The sequence below is a fragment of the Panulirus ornatus genome, chromosome 43, assembly GCF_036320965.1.
Source record: "Panulirus ornatus isolate Po-2019 chromosome 43, ASM3632096v1, whole genome shotgun sequence".
In the NCBI taxonomy this organism is placed as follows: Eukaryota; Metazoa; Arthropoda; class Malacostraca; order Decapoda; family Palinuridae; genus Panulirus; species Panulirus ornatus.
This window is the reverse complement of record NC_092266.1, coordinates 2,434,813-2,460,224: the sequence shown is the minus strand read 5'-3', so window position 1 is coordinate 2,460,224 and position 25,412 is coordinate 2,434,813. Positions and strand designations below refer to the sequence as shown.

At 40.8% G+C, this 25,412-nt stretch overlaps 1 non-coding gene across 1 annotated transcript; it reads right to left on the bottom strand.

The window, feature by feature from the left end:
- Positions 1-23,819: 23,819 nt before the first annotated feature.
- Positions 23,820-23,891, bottom strand: TRNAQ-UUG (transfer RNA glutamine (anticodon UUG)). Its single transcript has one exon. It is a non-coding gene; the product is annotated as a tRNA-Gln (tRNA).
- Between the last annotated feature and the right edge of the window lie 1,521 nt (positions 23,892-25,412).

The window sequence follows — 25,412 nt, the reverse complement described above, 5'->3', positions numbered from 1 at the left end:
GATATTATCGAAGATTTATCGCTAATTTCGCGAAGATCGCAAACCCCCTCACTTCACTTCTGAAACGGGGAGTTACATTCCAGTGGTCTACAGCGCAAGACAATGAGTTTAACTTACTCAAGCAACACTTGATCGAGGCGCCTATCCTTCGATTTCCCAACTTTGAGAAACCCTTCATTTTCCACACAACTGATGCTTGTAAACAGGGTCTTGGAGCTGTACTTATGTAGGGGTCAAATAAGGGTAAACTTTTTCCCATAGCTTATGCGAGCCGTTCACGTTCGAAGACTGAATCGAAATACTCAGTAACTGAGTTAGAAGGCCTTGCAGTTCTTTGGGCACTCAAACATTTTAAGGAATACATATATGGTTACCCTATTACAGTTTAAACAGATCACAGAACACTGTTAGGTATTTTTCAAAGACAAGATCCTACAGGAAAGTTTCAGAGGTGATTTTTAACTATACAAACATTTGACCCAGATTTTCGTTTTGTTTCTGGCTCATCGAATGTAGTTGCAGACGCGCTTTCCCGCATAGTGGGTGTAGCCGTTGTAGGTAATTGCCCCGTAGATTTTGATGTAGAAAGGTTGAGACGGCATCAACAGGATGACCCAGTCTGGGGTCCTGTCATAGAATTCTAGAGGGTGAAAGATCTTCATTGGATGCTAAAACAGTTGTTCCAGTCAGAGAATTGTATTTAGCACAGTGAGGGAGTCTTGTGCAGGGACGCGAAATTAGGAGTGCCTGCCTGTGTTGTTAAACAAACAATAATTCAAACAGCATTAGTACAGGATTTCTTGAAGTAAGCACATAATTCACCACAGGCCGCACACCCAGGCGCTGTAAGCAAACTCGTTTGAGGTATTCTGGCCAAGAATGCAGAAAAACATTACAGATCATATTTTGAGGTGCCAAACCTGTAACACACACAAGGGAAGTCCCACTACCCCGCAGATTGTGTTGAAATATCCTTTACCTTCATACCCATGGGAAAGAGTTCATATGGACATATTAGGAGGTTTCCCTAAGCCCATGGCAGGCTACAGATACATCTTAATAATTACTGATGCCTTCACGAGATATTGTGAATTAGTCCCAATTCAAAATAAAGCCGCAGCCACGGTCGCTAAGACGTTCAAAAAATATATCTTAGACATAATGCGCCGAAGATTTTAGTCAGAGATAATGGAGGGGAATTTTATAACTCACTATTGGAAGAACTCTGTAAATTGTATGACATAAGTAAATGTAATATAATGGCACATCACCCAGCCTCGAATGGCCTGGCAGAAAGGTTGAACCGTAAGATCCTCCAGTGTCTTCCCTCCAACATTGATTTTGATCATGATGAATGGGATGAGTACCTGTCTGATGTCCAATGTTCATTAAACTCTGGATATCATAAGTCACTTGGAGACACACCCTTCCACGCCTTACACGGTTTTGAGAAAGTGTTGCCGTATGACATAATAGCGTCCCCTCCTTCATGTCCAGCGGTCCAGAAATCAATTGTAGCGGAAAAATATCGCACGACTCAATTGATTCATCAAAGGATCAAGGAAAATCTAGGTGAAGCCACTACAACCTTCACGAACCAGGCTAATAAATCCGCGAAACCATCAAAGGTACGTGGCTCCCGGACTCTTGGTAATGGTGCAGGAATTTAACTATAGAAGTGAGATTCCTAAACTTGACTCAAAATGTTCTGGTCCCTATAGAGTCTTAGCTCATTTAAAGGGACGTAAGTTTAGGGTTCGACATCTAAATACAAGTGACATTCGTGAAGAACATGAGGACCACTTGAAAGTTGTACAGTATTGTGAACATGATCATCCCGGTACCACAACAGACAACACTCCTCAAACCCCGAACAATGTCACCCAACCACCTTCTACCACTGTTCAGTCTGTCACCCACACCAGAACCGAATGCCCTAACAACACCACCACAGACACATCAGTATTCATTAAGACCTCATCTTTAAGAAGTTGCTTAGTTTATCATTTTCCAGGTTCTTCCTTCTCATGTCCTTATGGTGTCTTCCTGTATATGACACCATGGCAGTACCATGCGCCCTTCTCACGACCCCCCGCGGGGTCCACTCCGTGAGGGACACAGTCTCAGTTAAGTTGGGCCTGGAGGGTCTACCCTACACTTACGATAATTTAGTAAAACTAATGGAGGCCGTACCTGGCTTACGCTCTACCCTGCTCAAGTTTTACACCAGTGCGTCCATCAGAAACTCTAGTGTTGCTCCTCCTCCAACTTGTTAAACCAGTGAACCTGGACACTGAATAGTACCTGCGTGATACTGTATGACATAATAGAAGACATTGAATCTTCAGTAACTACTAATGCCAGGATGAACACGAAAAAGCAACGGAGAAGCAAGAGAAGTCTGCTTAATGTTGTAGGTTCCCTCCAATCATATTTGTTCGGTATTGCTACTCAGGAAGAACTTAATTGAGTTAGGAATCAGATTAGATCCTTACAATTTCAACAACTTAACAACAGGTATATTAAGGCTGAGGTTAAGATCTTAAAACAACATTCTAAATATCTGAATGACATAATGTTAACTGTTAATAACTTGACACAACAGGTAGAACTACTGTCAAAGTCTGTTTATACTATATATGCTATAGTGACTATTTCCACATATGTTGATAGTTTATATGCCCAAATCACTTATTATGCATATTATTTCACTGACTTATTGGAAGATGTTAATAATCTGGTAAACCAAGTTGTCACACCATCATTTTTTCCCTTCTCGGAACTCACACGTATCATTAAACAAGCAATGACGTAATTCGGTTGCACCCCAGCTCTCCCTCTGCATCACGTGGCCAGTTATTACTCCTTACTAACGGTTGACGTGATCCTCGAAGTGGTCATTATCCACATACCATTCACTGACTCCAATACTTACAGCCTTGTGAACGTAATACCATTCCCTTTTAATTATACAAAAGAGTTGCAAAAGACTATCGTCCTTGCTGATAACATAAACTTTCTCTTATATGATATATATTCATCATTGATTGCACATCCCTCCTTGGATGATTTAGCATTGTGCCATTGTTGACGCCAGGGGTTTGAATGATGTTGACGCCAGGGGTTTGAACTTGGTTCACTCGGTTTGTGAGGGAGAATGGGATTACCAAGATTATTTGTATTGAGACTTTAAAGGGTGTTGATATTTGACTTATTATTATATATGAATTTACATTAATTTGGGTATAAATTATATGTTTGTTCATAGGTCGGTGCACAAATAAGCTGTGCCTGACACGTCATTGTTGGCTGCGGGTTTGCCACGTCGGCAGGCGAAAAAGATGTTTGGGTTCACCGCTGTTATTAAACTCAGTACACCAAGAGACTCGAGCTGTTTGATAGCCCCCATGTGTTGCTCCACCTCGCGAGTTATTTTTCACCGGTTTCTCCTATGGGACTTGTGTGGGAGGAACAAGTGTTGCCAAGACCCGGGAGCAGCCTTTACGTGCTCAAGCGAACTGAACTTCTGTATACGTGCAGCAAGCTGTGGTGATTACTCGTGATGGCGGAGAAGGAGCAACTTGAAAGAGGACGGGCGGCTGCTCGAGGATGGTGTACGAGAGCCTCCAAAGCTTTGCGGACTTTGCTTGAACTGCCATCTGTGTCCAGGGTGCAGCTGGAAGACGCTATAGCGGATTTAGATAAGCGTCTAGACACCTTGGACCGAGTTCAAGCGGAATATGAACTGACAATATGTGACCCTGAGTTGTTGGAAGCAGACCTGGACAAAGTAGATAGTTTACGCAGTGGTGTTAGAGCTGTTCCGGTGCAGGCTGGCGAACTGTTGGCGAAAATGGATAAGACTGCCGTCCATGAAGGGTCGGGAAGTAGTGAGGATAAGTCTGCAAGTGCAAGCGCAGTGTCTACTAGTGCCAGTGTGAACCTTCCACGGCTCGACTTGCCGAAGTTTAGTGGTGAACTAACCCAGTGGCAGTCATTCTGGGATTTGTTCGTGGCCATGGTAGACGACTCTACTCTACCAGTCATCAGCAAGTTCACCTATCTGCAGGCCTCATTGGAAGGTGAGGCCAAGTCTGTTATCCAAGGCTTGTCACTTACTGCAGTTAATTATGTTGTGGCCTGTAATCTGTTGAAGAAGCGGTATGGGAAGCCAGAGAGGATTATCTTCGCCCACATTCAAGCTCTTCTTGGCTTGAGCCTGCCGTTCAAGCCTCAAGGATCTACGACTTATGTGTCCGCCTTGAGGAAGCTGCAGGATGACCTCCTGATCCACATCAAGAGTTTGGAGGCACTGGGGGTAAGTGGCAGTGAGTTTGCCTCTGCCTCACCTAAGTGATTTTGTCTCGTCTGCCGAGCGATATCCGTTTGGAGTGGTCGAGGGAAGGATCGGGCCACGAAAGGGATCTCGCATGGCTGCTGGATTCTCTTAGGAAGGAGATTGAGCGCCGTGAACGTTCAAACTCCTTTAAGGACGTGACTACTGCTGCAGGGACAGACGACCGCAGTGTGAGGGAGTCTGAGAGAAGAGAGAAGTCTCCTAGTTCTGCATTTGCTCTTCACGCAGTCTCAGAGACATATTCAGGTGGGTGTGGATTTTGTAATAAGTCCCATTCCAGTGAAAAGTGCTTTAAAGTTATCAAACTTCCACATGCAGAACGACTGGAAAATATTCGTTCTGCTGAGCTGTGTTTTAAGTGCTTAAAAAGGGGGCACGTAGCTAGAGGTTGCAAGGCAAAGTGCTCTAAGTGTAAAGGCAACCATAATGTCCTTCTCTGCTCAAAAGATAATGTTTCACCTAAGGGCAGGGCTGTTAGTCAGCCGGCCAAGGAGAGTGAAGGGAAACGGGAGATACCAATGTTATGCCTGGTGATCTAGTTGGTGTTTCTCATTCTTCACAGTTTAAACAAAGGTGCTGTGTCTTGCTGACAGCAAAAGTTAAAGTGTATGGAAGGCATGGCAAGTACAGTGAAGCTACCTTGTTGTTCGACTCTGGGGCAGATCGATCCTATGTGTCGAGTGAATTTGTAAGGAAGGTTAGGCCTACATGGGTATCTTCTGAACAGATGTCATATTCTGCCTTTGGGGGAAGTAAGAGTTCTAGATCTACCCAGTGTAATATCTATGACCTGAATTTAGTGGATGTTAATAATGAAGTAGTGTGTTTACTTGCAGCTGAAGTGCCCACAATATGTGCTCCATGATCACATCCTTGTGTTCCAGCTGAAACCCTACTGCCCTTTAAGTCTGTGCAGTTAGCAGATGAGAAGGAGCGGGACAAGAAGGTAAATGTTGACATTTTGATAGGACTTGATGCCTACTGGAAATTTGTAATCCCCAACAAGACTTTGCAGGTTGAAGGACTAGTGGCTCAAGAGACGGTGTTTGGTTGGATCCTGTCTGAGATTTGTGCTTCGGCATCCAAGGGAAATGTTAAGTTGTCTCAGATGTTATGCATTAACAATTTCAATGAGAATGAGTTACATAAGTTTTGGGATTTAGTCAGTGGGAATTTGTAACAAGGAAGTATATCCTGATGTTAGTAACCATCTTGTGTTAAAATCCTTTTCAGAGACAGTTAAGTTTAAGGATGATAGATATGAGGTTGCTCTTCCCTGGAAATCAGAGCATAAGTGTAGCCTCCAAAATAATGAAAGGCTTGCAAGGAAAAGGTTGTTATGTTTGATGCAGAAATTTAAATCCAATCCTAAACTTCAGGAGGAGTATGATGCCGTATTTGAGGGTTACGAACGGGAAGGCATCATTGAAGAGGTACCTGAGGGTGAAATGAACAGCCCATACCACACATTCTATCTTCCTCATCATTCTGTCGTCAGGGAAGTCAGCACCACAAGTAAAATAAGACCAGTCTTTGACGCATCTGCTGTGAGCTATAATGGAGTCTCATTAAATCACTGTCTTGAGGTGGGTCCCCCTCTTAACCCACAGTTGGTAGAGGTACTTATGAGGTTCAGAAGATGGAAGGTTGCCTTAACTGGTGATATCACTAAAGCTTTCCTCCAGATTAATGTAAGGAAAGAAGACAGGGACGTGCATAGATTTCTTTGGAACTATAATGGTAACATTCGGATAATGAGATTTACTAGAGTTCCATTTGGCAATAAAAGTAGTCCATTTCTGTTGAACGCAACTGTTAAACATCATCTTAAAAGCTTTCCTGATTCTGAAGTTATTGCAGAGCTAAAGGATAACCTATATGTGGATGACTGGTTGTCAGGAGCTGACAGTGCAGAGGAAGCCTTTGCTAAGTTTGATGAGGCACGGTCAGTTCTATCCAAGGCCAGTATGACACTTTCAAAGTGGAGCTCGAACTGCAATGCCTTAAAAGACAGATTTAATGACTACTTAGAGCCCAGCAAGCATGCAGAGACAAAGATTCTTGGTTTACTTTGGTGTTTGACTAGAGATAGTTTTTCATTTGATTGTTTAGAATTGAAGTATCTTGAGGTAGCATCCACAAAGAGAGCTGTTCTCAGTGTCATCAGTAAATTAATTGATCCTCTTGGCCTTCTATGCCCAGTAATCATGATGGCAAAAATTATGTTCCAAGATATTTGGAGACTTGGACTTTCTTGGGATAAGATCTTGCCTACAGAATTGCAACACCGGTTTCAGAAGTGGGTTCAAAATATAAAAGTTCTTAACACATGGTAAGTTAATCGTTGTTACTTTCCAGAACTTGTATGGAACAAGCTACAAAATGTAGAACTGCATCCCTTTGGAGATGCTTCCGAGAAGGGGTATGGTGCCTGTGTATACTTGAGAGTTCCTGATAATGACGGGTCATTTAAGGTAATCTTAGTTCTAGCCAAGGGAAGGGTAGCACCTATCAAGAAATTGTCGGTGCCGAGGTTGGAATTAATGGGTGCTCTTGTGTGTGCTAGGCTATCTGTATTTGTGAAGACTTCCCTACACTTAATTGATGTACAAATGTACTGCTGGACTGATTCTAAAGTAGCATTGTCATGGAAAAAGGGAGACCCTAATAGATGGAAGACTTTTGTAGCGAATAGAGTAACTGAGATTCAGAGTTTAATCCCCCCAGTTCAGTGGAAGCATATTCCTGGTAAAGATAATCCAGCAGACCTTATTTCCAGAGGTGCCTTTGTTGAAGACTTAATTTCCTGTACCTCGTGGCTGAATGGTCCTGCTTGGCTCTCTGAACACTTTACTCCCATGCAAGAGGATGAGGTACCAGCAGCACTGCCCATTGTAGAGGAGGTATTCCCTGACAGCCCAGTGACATGCTTAGTGTCCGAGCATCCATCAGTAGGGATTGACTACGCCCGCTGGGGTCATTTTATAAAAGCTATTAAGTGTGTAGCTTGGGTAATAAGGTTTGTGAACAATTGTAAACCTCATGCTGTTAAATGTTTTGGGCCCTTGTCTCATACAGAGTTAGATCAAGCTAAGACAAAGTTAATAATTTGTGTTCAGAGAGAAAGGTACAGCCAAGAGATCAATGCCTTAATGCTTGGAAAGTCACTCCCTAAGAGTTCTGACAATAGGAAATTCAATCCTTTTATGGATGAAAATGATCTTTTGAGAAGTAAGAGTCGGCTGGACCAGGCTGAATTAAGTTACGATTGCAAGTATCCTATGATTATTCCAACAGGTCACATTGTCAAGCTGTTAGTTAGTTTCCAACATGTATTTCTGAAACACGCTGGTGTTTCCACTTTGATTTCAACATTAAGATCTTGTTACTTAATCGTCGGATTAAGAAAGCTCACAAGCTTGCCGTCAGCCTGTAGCTCCTCTCCCAGGGCTAAGAATTAACTCTGCTCCTCCTTTCACTGTGACAGGTGTAGATTATGCTGGACCACTGTTTTGTGTTGATTTTCCATGCAAGAAGCTGTACATTTTGTTATTCACTTGTGTTGTCCGTGCAGTGCACTTAGAGTTGACTAACTCTATGTCTTATGATGATTGCATACTTGCCTTTCGTAGGTTATCTGCCAGAAGAGGCCTTCCATCAGTTATTTACTCTGACAATGCCAAGACTTTTATTAGTATGTCTAAACAAATGCATCAGTTCTTTGGCACCCTTGCTCCCCAGTGGAAGTTTGTTGTAGCCCATGCTCCATGGTGGGGAGGTTGGTGGGAAAGATTAGTCCGATCTGTTAAATTAGCTCTGAGAAAGACTCTTGGTATAAAATGTTTAACAAGATGTGAGCTAGAGACTACCTTACATGAAACTGAGGCATGTGTAAATTCCAGACCCTTAACTTTTGCCACAGATGATCCTAATTCTGTAAGCCCTTTAACACCTTCTCATTTTTTAATTGGGCGCACTGCTGGATTTCATAGAGAGCTTAAAGGTGATTGCCAGGTTCCTGAAATGTCACATAAGGACCTATGTGAGCGAGAAAGCCCGAGACATCAACAACTTGATAAGTTTTGGAGTGTGTGGGTGTCTGACTATTTATTGAATTTACCCCCTATCATTACAGGTTTCACACCCAGATGTAAACTGGAGAAGGGATCTGTTGTGCTGGTTCAGGAAGATAATTCTCCTCTCTTGAAATGGCCCCTTGGAGTGATTGTTGAGCTATTCCCTGGGAAGAATGGAATAATTCGTAGTGTCAAAGTTAAGATTGCAAAGGGAGTAATTAGCAGACCAGTGCAAAAACTGCATAACTTGGAGCTTTCATCTGCAGGGGAGGATGCTACAACAGATGAAGCTCATAGTCCCTTACCACCAACAGATGCCTTCCCAGCATATGCTCAAGGTTCTGATGAGGCTCACTCCATGACACCGTCGTCAACTTATGTGTCTAGAACAGGACGAACTGTAAAGCCTCCTCAGAGGCTGAATATGAGAGATTGGAGGGTTTGAGATGTATTGTAGATTTAAGTTAATGATCAGTATAGTCCCTTTGGGTATTGTTTATCGTTTTATTGTATCATTTGCTTCCCAGGGTGAGGGTTGAGTTGTCTCTTAGTGAGACATTTGTATTTATACATCCTGATGTCATATGATCATGTTGTTGAGAGTAAGGATAGGAGTTATTAAAAGTACTCCTATGGTGGGGAGATGTTGGCGCCAGGGGTTTGAATGATGTCGACGCCAGGGGTTTGAACTTGGTTCACTCGGTTTGTGAGGGAGAATGGGATTACCAAGATTATTTGTATTGAGACTTTAAAGGGTGTTGATATTTGACTTATTATTATATATGAATTTACATTAATTTGGGTATAAATTATATGTTTGTTCATAGGTCGGTGCACAAATAAGCTGTGCCTGACACGTCATTGTTGGCTGCGGGTTTGCCACGTCGGCAGGCGAAACAGATGTTTGGGTTCACCGCTGTTATTAAACTCAGTACACCAAGAGACTCGAGCTGTTTGATAGCCCCCATGTGTTGCTCCACCTCGCGAGTTATTTTCACCGGTTTCTCCTCCTATGGGACTTGTGTGGGAGGAACTGCCATAAACCATTGCTTGACAACTTGATTTGCCCCCACCCCCCCATACCATGGTCTTTCATAATTTACAAACAAATTCATGTGAGTACCAACTACTTTTTGGGTATCAACAAAATGTTCTTCATTCTTGTTACTTTAAAGAAATGGTTGTTAATGAACCTTGCATTGAAAGTATGGACCAGTATCACGTACTGTTTTTCCCAGACCCACAAAATGTTCTTATTCATTGCCCACCTAATCATCCCAAATCTTATTTATTTCTGGGACACATTCAGTTAGGACAACAATATACTCTTATCAGTTCCAGTTTCAAATTGTTCGGCTCTCATGATCATTATTTGGGACAAATTGATAGAACTATCCCGAGTTTAGGACGAATCCCCCAAAACATCAACTTATCAATCATCGATGAAGTAAAGATCCAACATCTTCCATCTATGGTTCTGGACGATTTAGATTCTGCAATAGATGTTTTGGCTTTTATACCTTTTAAGCACACTTCTCATATATCTGGAATTTCAATTATTTCATTGTCTATTGCACTCATATTTTTGTTCATAGTATTTATGTTATATTGTCGTCTACGACATAGGGTGTTTAATATAGAATACCCTGCGGCCACATTGGATGTTCAGAAGCTAGTTGCAGCAGCACTTCCTGATTTAAGGAAAAATCTAACTCCAGACCAATATGTATTCAATAAGTTAATTGATAGGTGCGCTAAAAAGAGACTTTTGGATGCTAATGTGTTGAGGGGTGAAACTGGAGGGATGTCTGATCATTATCTTGTAAAGGCGAAGGTGAGGATTTGTAGAGGCTTTCAGAAAAGAAGAGAGAATGTTGGGGTAAAGAGAGTGGTGAGAGTAAGTGAGCTTGGGAAGGAGACTTGTGTGAAGAAGTACCGGGAGAGACTGAGTACAGAATGGAAAAAGGTGAGAACAAAGGACGCAAGGGGAGTGGGGGAGGAATGGGATGTATTTAGGGAAGCAGTGATGGCTTGCGCAAAAGATGCTTGTTACATGAGAAGCGTGGGAGGTGGGCAGATTAGAAAGGGTAGTGAGTGGTGGGATGAAGAGGTAGGAGTATTAGTGAAAGAGAAAAGAGAGGCATTAGGACGATTTTTGCAGGGAAAAAATGCAAATGAGTGGGAGATGTATATAAGAAAGAGGCAGGTCAAGAAAAAGGTGCAAGAGGTGAAAAAGAGGGCAAATGAGAGTTGGAGTGAGAGAGTATCATTAAATTTTAGGGAGAATAAAAAGATGTTTTGGAAGGAGGTAAATAAAGAACGTAAGACAAGGGAGCAAATGGGAACTTCAGTGAAGGGGGCTAATGGGGAGGTGATAACAAGTAGTGGTGATGTGAGGAGATGGAGTGAGTATTTTAAAGGTTTATTGAATGTGTTTGATGATAGAGTGGCAGATATAAGGTGTTTTGATCGAGGTGGTGTGTAGTGTGAGAGGGTTACGGAAAATGATTTGGTAAACAGAGAAGAGGTAGTAAAAGCTTTGCAGAAGATGAAAGCCGGCAAGGCAGCAGGTTTGGATGGTATTGCAGTGGAATTTATTAAAAAAGGGGGTGACTGTATTGTTGACTGGTTGGCAACGTTATTTAATGTATGCATGACTCATGGTGAGGTGCCTGAGGACTGGCGAAATGTTTGCATAGTGCCATTGCACAAAGGGAAAGGGGATAAAAGTGATTGCCCAAATTACAAAGGTACAAGTTTGTTGAGTATTCCTGGGAAATTATATGGGAGGGTATTGATTGAGATGGTGAAGGCAAGTACAGAGCATTAGATTAGGGAAGAGCATTGTTGTTTCAGAAGTGGTAGAGGATGTGTGGATCAGGTGTATGCTTTGAAGAATGTACGTGAGAAATACTTAGAAAAGCAAATGGATTTGTATGTAGCATTTATGGATCTGGAGAAGGCATATGATTGAGTTGATAGGGATGTTCTGTGGAAGGTATTAAGAATATATGGTGTGGGAGGTAAGATGTTAGAAGCAGTGAAAAGTTTTAATCGAGGATGTAAGGCATGTGCACGTGTAGGAAGAGATGAAAGTGATTGGTTTTCGGTGAATGTTGGTTTGCGGCAGGGGTGTGTGATATCTCCATGGTTGTTTAATTTGTTTATGGATGGGGCTGTTTGGGAGGTGAATGCAAGAGTTTTGGAAAGATGTGCAAGAATGCAGTCTGTTGTGGATGAGGGAGCTTGGGAAGTGAGTCAGTTGTTGTTCGCTGATGATACAGCACTGGTGGGTGATTCGGGTGAGAAATTGCAGAGGCTGGTGACTGAGTTTGGTAAAGTGTGTGAAAGAAGAAAGGTGAAAGTAAATGTGATTAAGAGCAAGGTTATTACGTACAGTCGGGTTGAGGGTCAAGTCAAATGGGAGGTAAGTTGGAATGGAGAAAAACTGGAGGAAGTGAAGTGTTTTAGATATCTGGGAGTGGATTTGGCAGTGGATGGAGCCATGGAAGTGGAAATGAATCATAGGGTGGGGAAGGGGGCGAAAATTCTGGGAGCGTTGAAGAATGTGTGGAAGTCGAGAACGTTATATTGGAAAGCAAAAATGGGTATGTTTGAAGGAATAGTGGTTCCAACAATATTATATGGTTGCGAGGCGTGGGCTGTAGATAGAGTTGTGCGGAGGAGGGTGGATGTGCTGGAAATGAGATGTTTCAGGACAATATGTAGTGTGAGGTGGTTTCATCGAGTAAGTAATGAAAGGGTAAGAGAGGTGTGTAGTAATAAAATGAGTGTGGTTGAGAGAACAAAAGAGGGTGTTTTGAAATGGTTTGGCCACATGAAGAGAATGAGTGAGGAAAGTTTGACAAAGAGGATATATGCGTCAGAGGAGAAGAGGGAGACCAAATTTTAGGTGGAAAGATGGAGTGAAAAGATTTTGTGTAATCGGGGCCTGAACATGGTGGAGGATGAAAGGTGTGCAAGGAATAGAATGAATTGGAACGATGTGGTGTACCGGGGTCGAAATGCCGTCAATGGATTGAACCAGGGCATGTGAAGCGTCTGGGGTAAACCATGGACAGTTTTATGAGGCTTGGATGTGGAAATGGAGCTGTGATTTCGGTGCATTATACATGACAGCTAGAGACTGAGTGTGAACGAATGTGGCCTTTGTTGTCTTTTCCTAGTGCTACCTCGCGCACATCCGGGAGTAGGGGGTTGTCATTTCATGTGTGGCGGGTTGGCGACGGAAGTTAAGAAGGGCAGACAGTATGAATTATGTACATGTGTATATATGTATATGTCTGTATATATATATATATATATATATATATATATATATATATATATATATATATATATATATATATATATATATATATATATATATATATATATATATATATATATATATATATATATATATATATATGTCTGTATATATATATATATATATATATATATATATATATATATAGCATTTATGGATCTGGAGAAGGCATATGATAGAGTTGATAGAGATGCTCTGTGGAAGGTATTAAGAATATATGGTGTGGGAGGCAAGTTGTTAGAAGCAGTGAAAAGTTTTTATCGAGGATGTAAGGCATGTGTACGTGTAGGAAGAGAGGAAAGTGATTGGTTCTCAGTGAATGTAGGTTTGCGGCAGGGGTGTGTGATGTCTCCATGGTTGTTTAATTTGTTTATGGATAGGGTTGTAAGGGAGGTAAATGCAAGAGTCCTGGAAAGAGGGGCAAGTATGAAGTCTGTTGGGGATGAGAGAGCTTGGGAAGTGAGTCAGTTGTTGTTCGCTGATGATACAGCGCTGGTGGCTGATTCATGTGAGAAACTGCAGAAGCTGGTGACTGAGTTTGGTAAAGTGTGTGGAAGAAGAAAGTTGAGAGTAAATGTGAATAAGAGCAAGGTTATTAGGTACAGTAGGGGTGAGGGTCAAGTCAATTGGGAGGTGAGTTTGAATGGAGAAAAACTGGAGGAAGTGAAGTGTTTTAGATATCTGGGAGTGGATCTGTCAGCGGATGGAACCATGGAAGCGGAAGTGGATCATAGGGTGGGGGAGGGGGCGAAAATTTTGGGAGCCTTGAAAAATGTGTGGAAGTCGAGAACATTATCTCGGAAAGCAAAAATGGGTATGTTTGAGGGAATAGTGGTTCCAACAATGTTGTATGGTTGCGAGGCGTGGGCTATGGATAGAGATGTGCGCAGGAGGATGGATGTGCTGGAAATGAGATGTTTGAGGACAATGTGTGGTGTGAGGTGGTTTGATCGAGTAAGTAACGTAAGGGTGAGAGAGATGTGTGGAAATAAAAAGAGCGTGGTTGAGAGAGCAGAAGAGGGTGTTTTGAAATGGTTTGGGCACATGGAGAGAATGAGTGAGGAGAGATTGACCAAGAGGATATATGTGTCGGAGGTGGAGGGAACGAGGAGAAGAGGGAGACCAAATTGGAGGTGGAAAGATGGAGTGAAAAAGATTTTGTGTGATCGGGGCCTGAACATGCAGGAGGGTGAAAGGAGGGCAAGAAATAGAGTGAATTGGAGTCATGTGGTATACAGGGGTTGACGTGCTGTCAGTGGATTGAAGCAAGGCATGTGAAGCGTCTGGGGTAAACCATGGAAAGCTGTGTAGGTATGTATATTTGCGTGTGTGGACGTGTGTATATACATGTGTATGGGGGGGGGGGGGTTGGGCCATTTCTTTCGTCTGTTTCCTTGCGCTACCTCGCAAACGCGGGAGACAGCGACAAAGTATAAAAAAAAAAAAAAAAAAAAAAAAATATATATATATATATATATATATATATATATATATATATATATATATATATATATATATATATATATATATATATATGTCTATATATATATATATATATATATATATATATATATATATATATATATATATATATATATATATATATATATATATATATATATATATATATATATATATATATATATATATATATATATATGTATATATATAGGGTAAAGGGGAGAAAGAATACTTCCCACGTATTCCCTGCGTGTCGTAGAAGGCGACTAAAAAGGGGAGGGAGCGGGGGGCTGGAAATCTTCCCCTCTCGTTTTTTTTTTAATTTTCCAAAACAAGGAACAGAGAAGGAGGCCAGGTGAGGATATTCCCTCCAAGGCCCAGTCCTCTGTTCTTAACGCTACCTCGCTAACGCGGGAAATGGCGAATAGTTTAAAAGAAAAAGAAAAAAAGATATATATATATATATATATATATATATATATATATATATATATATATATATATATATATATATATATATATATATATATCCCTGGGGATAGGGGAGAAAGAATACTTCCCACGTATTCCCTGCGTGTCGTAGAAGGCGACTGAAAGGGGAGGGAGCGGGGGGCTGGAAATCCTCCTCTCTCGTTTTTTTTTTAATTTCCCAAAAGAAGGAACAGAGAACGAGGCCAGGTGAGGATATTCCCTCAGAGCCCCAGTCCTCTGTTCTTAACGCTACCTTGCTAGCGCGGGAAATGGCGAATAGTATGAAATAAAGAAAGATATATATATATATATATATATATATATATATATATATATATATATATATATATATATATATTCTTTCTTTACTTTCAAAGTATTCGCCATTTCCCGCGTTAGCGAGGTATATATATATATATATATATATATATATATATATATATATATATATATATATATATATATATATATATATATATATATATATTCTTTCTTTCAAACTATTCGCCATTTCCCGCATTAGCGAGGTAGCGTTAAGAACAGGGGACTGGGCCTTTGAGGGAATACCCTCACCTGGCCCAATTCTCTGTTTATCAATATCAAAGTCATAATTCTTTGTGTATCTAATGATATATATATATATATTTTTTTTTTTTCTCTTTTTTTCATACGATTCGCCATTTCCCGCATTTGCGAGGTAGCGTTAAGAACAGAGGACTGGGCCTTAGAGGGAAAATCCTCACCTGGCCCCCTTCTCTGTTCCTTCTTTTGGAAAATTTAAAAAAAAAAAAAAAAAACGAGAGGGGAGGATTTCCAGCCACCCGCTCCCTCCCCTTTTAGTCGCCTTCTACGACACGCAGGGAATACGTGGGAAGTATTCTTTCTCCCCTATCCCCAGGGATAATATATATATATATACATGTATATATAACAGTTAGTTGATATATAACGAATAAACGTAGCTAGGACGCCATTTGGCAAACATGCAATTGTCCAAGACAGACAACTAGTGTATCATAGACTTATTATGTGGACAAGAAGACGGATTGTTTACAAATCTTATCAACAATAAAGTTATCCAATATGTATAGACATTTATCAATATCAAAGTCATAATTCTTTGTGTATCTAATGATAGAAGATTCAATGGTATTTCTCGTGGTACTGGAGTTAGAGTTAATAGCTGATATGGCATTACTCCAGTCAATACAATGGTCATAGTTTTTAGCTTGATTAAACAAGTTTCGATTCTTTTCCTTTTCTTATACTATATTTATGTTGCTTAAGTCTAACAGAAATATCCTTACTAGTCTGCACAACATAAAACTTATCACAATTTCTACGTGGCACTTTATAGATGCTCCCAGAAGAATTTTTTGGTGAGTTCCTGATTAAGATATTCTTTATGATAATATTGTTGCCGAAGGCAACATTTACATTAAAGGATCTAAGCAATATGGGAAGTACAGTAAAGTTATTATCAAAAGGGAGAACTAAAATATTCTTCGTATCAGTGGAAGGTATGGGCTCAACTCTATAAAATGATTTCTTTGCTAATTTAAGGGATTTATCAATGAAAGATCAAGTTTACTTCAACTTAGATCCAATCGAATATATCCTCTTAAACACATTATCAGTAAACTCTGGACTGCAAATACGTAATGCCCTATGGAACTTAGATTGAAATGATGATAATTTAACTCTGTCAAATTGAGATTGCTTGATCACGCACAAAATTGTGATACTTTCCAATTTACATATATGTATATATATATATATATATATATATATATATATATATATATATATATATATATATATATATATATATATATATATATATATATATATATATATATATATATATATACATATATATATCCTTGGGGATAGGGGATTAAGAGTACTTCCCACGTATTCCCTGCGTGTCGTAGAAGGCGACTAAAAGGGGAGGGAGCGGGGGGCTGGAAATCCTCCCCTCTCGGTTTTTTTTTAATTTTCCAAAAGAAGGAACAGAGAATTAGGCCAGGTGAGGGTATTCCCTCAAAGGCCCAGTCCTCTGTTCTTAACGCTACCTCGCTAATGCGGGAAATGGCGAATAGTTTGAAAGAAAAAGAAAAGAAAACATATATATATATATATATATATATATATATATATATATATATATATATATATATATATATATATATACATATATATATTTTATATTTTTCAAACTATTCGCCACTTCCCGCGTCAACGAGGTAGCGTCAAGAACAGAGGACTGAAACAAAAAGAAAAAAAAAGATATATATATATATATATATATATATATATATAAATATATATATATATATATATATTGTTCTCACCTTTTTCCATTCTGTACTCAGTCTCTCCTGGTACTTCCTCACACAGGTCTCCTTCTCAAGCTCACTTACTCTCACCACCCTCTTCACCCCAACATTCACTCCTCTTTTCTGAAAACCCATACAAATCTTCACCTTAGCCTCCACAAGATAATGATCAGACATCCCTCCAGTTGCACCTCTCAGCACATTAACATCCAAAAGTCTCTCTTTCGCACGCCTCTCAATTAACACGTAATCCAATAACGCTCTCTGGCCATCTCTCCTACTTACATAAGTATACTTATGTATATCTCGCTTTTTAAACCAGGTATTCCCAATCATCAGTCCTTTTTCAGCACATAAGTCTACAAGCTCTTCACCATTTCCATTTACAACACTGAACACCCCATGTATACCAATTATTCCCTCAACTGCCACATTACTCACCTTTGCATTCAAATCACCCATCACTATGACCCGGTCTCGTGCATCAAAACCACTAACACACTCATTCAGCTGCTCCCAAAACAGTGGGAGTGGGGGAGGAATGGGATGTATTTAGGGAATCAGTGATGGATTGCGCAAAAGATGCTTGTGGCATGAGAAGAGTGGGAGGTGGGTTGATTAGAAAGGGTAGTGAGTGGTGGGATGAAGAAGTAAGAGTATTAGTGAAATAGAAGAGAGAGGCATTTGGACGATTTTTGCAGGGAAAAAATGCAATTGAGTGGGAGATGTATAAAAGAAAGAGACAGGAGGTCAAGAGAAAGGTGCAAGAGGTGAAAAAAAGGGCAAATGAGAGTTGGGGTGAGAGAGTATCATTAAATTTTAGGGAGAATAAAAAGATGTTCTGGAAGGAGGTAAATAAAGTGCGTAAGACAAGGGAGCAAATGGGAACTTCAGTGAAGGGCGCAAATGGGGAGGTGTTAACAAGTAGTGGTGATGTGAGAAGGAGATGGAGTGAGTATTTTGAAGGTTTGTTGAATGTGTTTGATGATAGAGTGGCAGATATAGGGTGTTTTGGTCGAGGTGGTGTGCAAAGTGAGAGGGTTAGGGAAAATGATTTGGTAAACAGAGAAGAGGTAGTGAAAGCTTTGCGGAAGATGAAAGCCGGCAAGGCAGCAGGTTTGGATGGTATTGCAGTGGAATTTATTAAAAAAGGGGGTGACTGTATTGTTGACTGGTTGGTAAGGTTATTTAATGTATGTATGACTCATGGTGAGGTGCCTGAGGATTGGCGGAATGCGTGCATAGTGCCATTGTACAAAGGCAAAGGGGATAAGAGTGAGTGCTCAAATTACAGAGGTATAAGTTTGTTGAGTATTCCTGGTAAATTATATGGGAGGGTATTGATTGAGAGGGTGAAGGCATGTACAGAGCATCAGACTGGGGAAGAGCAGTGTGGTTTCAGAAGTGGTAGAGGATGTGTGGATCAGGTGTTTGCTTTGAAGAATGTATGTGAGAAATACTTAGAAAAGCAAATGGATTTGTATGTAGCATTTATGGATCTGGAGAAGGCATATGATAGAGTTAATAGAGATGCTCTGTGGAAGGTATTAAGAATATATGGTGTGGGAGGCAAGTTGTTAGAAGCAGTGAAAAGTTTTTATCGAGGATGTAAGGCATGTGTACGTGTAGGAAGAGAGGAAAGTGATTGGTTCTCAGTGAATGTAGGTTTGCGGCAGGGGTGTGTGATGTCTCCATGGTTGTTCAATTTGTTTATGGATGGGGTTGTTAGGGAGGTGAATGCAAGAGTTTTGGAAAGAGGGGCAAGTATGAAGTCTGTTGGGGATGAGAGAGCTTGGGAAGTGAGTCAATTGTTGTTCGCTGATGATACAGCGCTGGTGGCTGATTCATGTGAGAAACTGCAGAAGCTGGTGACTGAGTTTGGAAAAGTGTGTGGAAGAAGAAAGTTAAGAGTAAATATGAATAAGAGCAAGGTTATTAGGTACAGTAGGGTTGAGGGTCAAGTCAATTGGGAGGTGAGTTTGAATGGAGAAAAACTGGAGGAAGTGAAGTGTTTTAGATATCTGGTAGTGGATCTGGCAGCGGATGGAACCATGGAAGCGGAAGTGGATCATAGGGTGGGGGAGGGGGCGAAAATCCTGGGGGCCTTGAAGAATGTGTGGAAGTCGAGAACATTATCTCGGAAAGCAAAAATGGGTATGTTTGAAGGAATAGTGGTTCCAACAATGTTGTATGGTTGCGAGGCGTGGACTATGGATAGAGTTGTGCGCAGGAGGATGGATGTGCTGGAAATGAGATGTTTGAGGACAATGTGTGGTGTGAGGTGGTTTGATCGAGTGAGTAACGTAAGGGTAAGAGAGATGTGTGGAAATAAAAAGAGCGTGATTGAGAGAGCAGAAGAGGGTGTTTTGAAGTGGTTTGGGCACATGGAGAGGATGAGTGAGGAAAGATTGACCAAGAGGATATATGTGTCGGAGGTGGAGGGAACAAGGAGAAGAGGGAGACCAAATTGGAGGTGGAAAAATGGAGTGAAAAAGATTTTGTGTGATAGGGGCCTGAACATGCAGGAGGGTGAAAGGAGGGCAAGGAATAGAGTGAATTGGAGCGATGTGGTATACCGGGGTTGACGTGCTGTCAGTGGATTGAATCAAGGCATGTGAAGCGTCTGGGGTAAACCATGGAAAGCTGTGTAGGTATGTATATTTGCGTGTGTCGACGAATGTATATACATGTGTATGGGGGGGGGGTTGGGCCATTTCTTTCGTCTGTTTCCTTGCGCTACCTCGCAAACGCGGGAGACAGCGACAAAGTATAATAAAAAAAATAAATAATATATATATATATATATATATATATATATGTTGGAAAGGATCACAATTTTGCGCGTGATCAAGATATTCCTATGAGTCCACGGTGAAAATGAAACACGAAAAGTTCCCAAGTGCACTTTCGTGTAATAATCACATCATCAGGGGAGACACAGTAGAGAAATATAAGTCAGTTGACATAAATCGAAGAGACGAAGATAGGACGCCTTTTGGGAAAGATGTGATTGTCCAAAACATACAACGAGCGTTCATAAACTTATCATTTTACAAATCTTATCAATAATAAATTCATCTAATTTGTATAGACCATCACTAATATTAAGATTATAATTCTTTGTGCATTCAATAATAGAAGATTCAATGATATTTCTCTTGGTAATAGAGGTAGAGTTAATAACTGAGATGGCGTTACTCCAGTCAATACAATGATCATAGTTTTTAAAATGATTAAACAAGACATTTTATGTTGGATCTTTCTGTAATACTTAAGCAACATAAATATATTATAAGAACGGGACAAGAATCAACTTTAAGGATGGTGGTCTACAACACCTCTAGATTGATGGAGAAAACGAAAAGTTTCGTTTTACTATTAAGACCACAGAAATGCGGTAATTCCACTTCACTACCACTAACTACTAGTTATTTTACTTGTTGATTTTGACGGCTAAGATTTTCATCCTCTGAGCGAAGCCATACAATAATCGTCCTTATCTACTCTGAGCATTGGATATCCTCCTGATGATCAAGATTGCTGTTTTGGTTGTCCGTTTCCCTTGTTACTGCTACGCCTCACTGCACACCTTACATGAGTGCCTTCCACAGTATTAGGGACAGCTGCTGGGCCTCACTGTAGCTACTTCTGGGACGGTTGCCAATCTTCCTCGTATTCCCTCATGACCACAGCGCCAAACCGACTCCCGCCATCAGGCCGAGACGCACAAACATTTCTGACAAAATTGAGACAACCACTTTCGCGTCAGTTTTGACACCAAGTGAATTTATACGACAATTACGCTCAAGATGCTTGGTTTTTCGTTCATGGATTGAACAGAAGCAACCAACGATGATGGCTACTGCCCAATCCATGAAGTCCCCCCCACCACGGAAAGGTAACCAAGCTTCGGGGGGGATGGGTGTTTACCCTGACGCCAACGGAGAAACTCAATATAATATTTTTATTATAACTTTCCTTAATCTTGAAAAATGAATCAATCAGAGGGAACAATAGCCCCAGCCATATGAAGATTGGCTGACCGAATCCTTGCGCATTGTGTAGAAAGTGATTTCTTTGAGGGTTGCTTTATGGAAGGCACGGTAGCGTAGGAAGAGTTTCATTTTTTCTTTGAAGACGAAGGAAATTATCCCCGTAAATTTATGTATTTTTTGGGGGGCGGGATAATGTTCCCATTTTTTTTCTTTCTTTTTTTTTCAACGTCCCTATGTAGATATTATGGCATCCACTACTGGGAGAAAGCCAGACTTCCGCCAGATTAACGTTATCCTTGGCGGGGCGAAACTAAAGTTGTTTTGGTGTTGTTTCCTCAGTGATAACCCAAACACAAACACAAACACACCTCCAGTGTCAACTCTAGGGCCGTGTTCTCCTGCAGCACCAGCAGGAAGAAAGAACTCCGGTTCCTCACAAACTGAATCTTTTGGCACGGGGAGCGTGTGTCATCTCGACACGCCTTTTAACGCCCTTACGTGGTGCGGAGTGCAGTCGGTCTGTAACGTAGGACATGTCATGTGTTATTGGTCCCAGTCGGTCTAGAACGCTGGGCCTGACATGTGATGGGGTACCAAGTCGGTCTTGAATGGTGGGCCTGACGTGTGTTGGGGGACCAAGTCGGTCTTGAATGGTGGGCCTGACAGGTCTTGAGACCTGCCATGTCTCCCTGAAGGTGGGCCTGACAAGTGGGGTGGGCTGCATTTCCTCATGGATGGTGGGTCTGGTAGGGAGTGTGGGCTGCAGTGCCACTTGAGTGGGCGAGGTCACTTGGTCAGCATCAGTGGGACGGTGAGGTTTCACTTTTGCACAGCGACCGTTGACGGAAAGTGGTGTCACGTCGGCAAGAAGTGCCTTCTTGTAGGAGGCATAGCAGGAGTACTGGATGACGGCAATCCCGCGGTGGTTCTCGTACGTGGATGCAGCCAGGATACTTCTCCGTGGTGGGGCTCGCTTCGTGGTTGGTGGATGTGGCCCTCCCCGCCACATGGTCACAGTACTTGACCTATTTTACGTCAACACATTACGAGGTCAACCTTCACCAAATCCATATGGCGTTCATACCAGCTTCACCCATATTCCATTTCCTCCAATTCCACTTCTGGGTATTCCACCTCCATATCCACACAGCCAAATTCCACTCCATCCATGACTTCCACGTCCGGGTATTCCACCAATTCCACTCCATCCATCTCTTCAACGTCTGGGTATTCCACCTCCATATCCACACAGCCAAATTCCACTCCATCCATCACTTCCACGTCTGGGTATTCCACTTCCATGTCCACACAGCCATAGCCCATGTCAAATACATGGACATATTCAAATTCCATCTCCTGGACAAAGGAGGATCGTCCTACCTCCTTGGTGAACATTATTATATTGAAGTGTTCGAGGAAAGGTTGAGGGAGCTTGCAAGGCGGAGCAGAGATGTTCACTCGACAGAGGTCACAGCTCAAATGATGCTCTCGGTCCCGGCTCCCGCCCTTATGTACCCTGGGAACTGATCATATCCTAGCATAGCTTAATATAGAGAAGTCTGATATAGTGAAGTTGATACTTTAATACAGTTAAGTTTATTTCTCAATAGTTTAATACATGTGCCTGGCAACAGTTCCTTCACCCGTGCAATGTCCCGTCACAGAACACAAGGATTGTCATTATAATTCGTTTTTGTCAGCAGAAATTAGATTAAAGTGACTAAAGATAAGTGGTTTAATATGTTATGTGTGTTCTCTGTCATCATGAAGATGGCCATCTACCCTGATGTGTAAAGAAAACAATTTTGCCGAGACTGTGGTGAAGATAAGAACACAATGATATGATAATGTGGTCATACAATGGTGTAGTCAAGATGTTCTGTTAGAACTATGTAGTGAAGATGGGAGTGTAGTGAAGAGGAGGATTTAGTGAAAATATATATGTTTCTTCACGCTGAGCCATTCCATATAGATGAATATATCTATAATCTAATTGCGGTAAATTACCATATGACTTTAACGGCACCAGCCAGCAGGAAAAATGTCGGATATAGGAGTGACTGAATATTTTGTCGGGTACAGAAATAATTGAATATTTGGTACGATCGATCAAAATGCTTTTTGTAGGCAAATAATTTCTGATTTTTCAAATGATTTTTTCCATCTCTTGGAACTGGTTTAAGTAATTAAGGATATGAAAACCGATGGAAAAGTTCAGTTTAACGCTTTTACGAATGTCTTGCTGTGTGTTTGGGAAGAGCAGTAAACTACAGGAATATATTGGTCTAATGTCCCCTGCTCGTCCAACAGCAGATATTGTATGATCTGAGACATTATTTCTGGTGGAGGTGGATTCTCTCCGCCATTGCGTTAATCACTTCCACAAACTTGCGCCACTTTGCACAAATACAGATCCGATATGATGCATTTCCCAGCTCTGTTACGTTATGGACCCTATTCATCCTAGCCTAACCTAGCCTAAATAAAAAGGTGTGGAATAATGTGCAACATTTCTCCTTCATTACAAGTGATAAGAAACCTAGGCTATACAGCAACCAGGAACGTCCATATTTGTCTAACTTCTCACATGTCTGTGTCATCTGTCTGCAAACATGTCGACCATTACCATGAGGGCAATTGCGGCTTTTGATTTTGAATATCACACGTTTCCTCTCTGCCGTGAGATCTTCATACTTAAATAAAATGGTGGGCCGTAAGAAATATATGTCCATCGAAGGTCAACTATATGGCTCAGTTCCATCATCAGTTTCTAAGAAAACTGAAAAGGTGAGGTCCCACCGAGATTCGAACTCGGATTGCTGGATCCAAAGTCCAGAGTGCTAACCCTTACACCATGGGACCTGGTAAGAACAGATGTGATTTCATCTAAATGTTTTACATATAATCAACCAGAGGCCATTCCTCCCTCCCTGCCTGCAGGGTTCAAGGTTTTCTAGAAGGTTCTCGAAGATTCTGGGTAGGAACTGCCATTGAGAGGACGTAGTTATACGTATCATTAATGATATTGTTGTTGACTTTCTGATTTAGAAAGATAGAGAGATAGATAGATCGATAGATAGATAGGTAAAAAACAGATATTAGATAGATCGATAGATACGTAAGGCTGTATATGTCTATTTTCACAGAAATCATTGATATCAGCGTTATTCTGCAAGAAATACATGTACATGGATGTAGTGATAATATGGGTTAGGTATAAGACCAGTCGTGTTGAGATTGTAGTGAATGTGACCATTGACTTCAACCTTAATGGTTTAGTGAAGATAAAGTTGTAGTGAAGATAAATCTTGAAGTGACTCATAAGGTTGTTGTGAGTATAAGGATGCATCGTAAATGAGTACTTCCTACCTGAAAGTCAACAATTACAAAATTGATCAAGTATAACAACATCCTCGGACAACCAACTACAAACACCAACCATAGAGTGAACCTGACTGTTACCTAACGACGACCTCTCAAAGGTAATGATCTTACCAGAATCTTCGAGAACCTTCTAGAAAACCTTGAACCCTGCAGGCAGGGAAGGAGGAATGGCCTCTGGTTGATTATATGTAAAACATTTAGATGAAATCACATCTTTTCTTATCAGGTCCCATGGTGTAAGGGTTAGCACTCTGGACTTTGGATCCAGCAATCCGAGTTCGAATCTCGGTGGGAACTCATCTTTTCAGTTTTCTTCGATACTGATGATAACAGCATTATTCTATATGTTATATATACATTCATGTATATACGTAAATTTTTATATGTAAACATATATATGGAATAATATGATTTTATCAATAGCCAGAGACCATTCCTCCCTCCTTGCATGCAGAGTTCATAGTTTTCTGGAAGGTTCTAGAAGATTCTGGTGAGATAATTGCCATTGAGAGGACATTGTTATACTTCATATATCAATGATTCTATTATTGTAGACTTTCAGATAAAGATAGATAGATATATAGATAGATAGATAGTTAGATTGATAGATTGATAGAGCGATATTTAGATAGGTATACTGATAGATAAGTTTCATCAATACTGTATCTTACTCCATCTCCTGTTGCTGGATATAGGTTCGACCAGCATTGGGAAAACCTCCAGTAGACCTTAATGTAAAGCAAGATAATAACAAAACCTGCAATAAAAGAATACGATCAACTCCCCAGTGCAGAAATATTGTGACCAGAAAGTCTTCTAGCAAGATGTCAGACGCTTCCACGGGAATCACAAACATAACATCAAATATCTGAAAGTCAACAATAACATAACTAATGATGATAATGAAAATATAACGACAAAAATGATAAACATATGGAAAATAGTGTTCTAGATTATGCCTCTAGAAAACAGAAACTTTAACGAAAACTGTGAAAAGAA